The following is a 1,763-nucleotide window of genomic DNA, read 5'->3' on the forward strand; positions in this document are numbered from 1 at the left end:
GCTTTTTAAGTCATCTGGTCCTGGACTTTTGTTTGTTGGGAGTTTTTTAATCACAGATTCAATTTCAGTACTTGTAATTAGTCTGATCATATTTTCTTTCTTCCCGGTTCAGTCTTGGGAGATTGTACCTTTGTAAGAATTTGTCCATTTCTTCTAGGTTGTACATTTTATTGACATTTAGTTGCTTGTAGTAGTCACTTATGGTCCTTTGAATTTCTGTTGTGTTGGTTGTAACTTCTCCTTTTTCATTTCTAATTCTATTGATTTGGGCCCTTTTCCCTTTTTTCTTGGTGAATTTGGCTAAAGTTTTATCAGTTTTGTTTATCTTTTCAAAGAACCAGCTTTTAGTCTTATTGATCTTTTCTATTGCCTTCTTAGTCTCTATTTCATTTATTTCTGCTCTGATCTTTATGATTTCTTTCCTTCTACTAACTATAGGTTTTGTTCGTTCTTCTTTCTCTAGTTCCTGTAGGTGTAAGGTTAGGTTGTTTGTTTGAGATTTTTCTTGATTCCTGACGTAAGCTTGTATCACTATGAACTTCCCTCTTAGAACTGCTTTTGCTGCATCCCACAGGTTTTGGATCATTGTGTTTTCATTTTCATTGTGTCTAAGTATTTTTAAAATTTCCTCTTTGATTTTTTCAGTGATCCATTGGTTGTTTAGTAGCATATTGTTTAGCCTCCATGTATTTGTGTTTTTTGCAGTTGATTTCAAATCTCATAGTGTTGTGATCAGAAAAGATGCTTAGTAAGATTTCAATTTTCTTAAATTTACCAAGGCTTGCCTTGTGGCCCAGCATGTGATCTATCCTGGATAATGTTCTATGTGCACTTGAAAAGAATGTGTATTCTGCCGCTTTCAGATGGAATGCTCTACAAATATTAATTAAGTCCATCTGGTCTAATGTGTCATTTAAGACTTGTGTTTCCTTATTGATTTTCTTTCTTGATAATCTGTCCATCAATGGAAATATAAGTACAGTGTTAAAATCCCCTTCTATTATTATGTTACTGTCAATTTCTCCTTTTATGTCTGTTAATATTTGCCTTATATATTGAGGTGTTCCTATGTTGGGTGCATATATATTTACAATTGTTATATCTTCTTGGATTGATCCCTTGATCATTCTGTAATGTCCTTCTTTGTCTCTTGTAACAGTCTTTATTTTAAAGTCTATTTTGTCTGATATAAGTATTGCTACTCCAGCTTTGTTTTGATTTCCATTTATGTGGAGTACCTTCTTCCATCCTTCACTGTCAGTCTGTATGTGTCTCTAGATCTGAAGTGAGTCCTTCTTAGACAGCATATATAAGGGTCTTGCTTTTGTATCCATTCATCCAGTCTGTGTCTTTTCCTTGGAGCATTTAATCCATTTGTGTTTAAGATAATTATTGATACATGTGTTTTTATTGTCATTTTGTTAATTATTTTTGGATTTGTTTTTGTAGGTCTTTTTTCTCCCCCTTTCCTCTTTTGTTCTCTTCTGATTTGATGATGATTTTTAGTGTTGTGTTTGGATTCCTTTTTCTTTTTTGTGTGTATCTCTATTATAAATTTTTGGTTTGCAGTTACCATGAGGTTTTGATATAGCAGTCTCTCTCTATATAGAGATAGATAGATAGATAGATAGATAGATAGATAGATAGATAGATAGATATACACATATATATGTGTGTAATATATCTATCTATATATATGATTGTTTTAAGTTTCTGATTTCTTAATTTCAAATGCATTTTAAATACCTTGCATTTGTACTCTC

This window comes from Kogia breviceps, chromosome 1, assembly GCF_026419965.1.
Source record: "Kogia breviceps isolate mKogBre1 chromosome 1, mKogBre1 haplotype 1, whole genome shotgun sequence".
Taxonomy (NCBI): Eukaryota; Metazoa; Chordata; class Mammalia; order Artiodactyla; family Physeteridae; genus Kogia; species Kogia breviceps.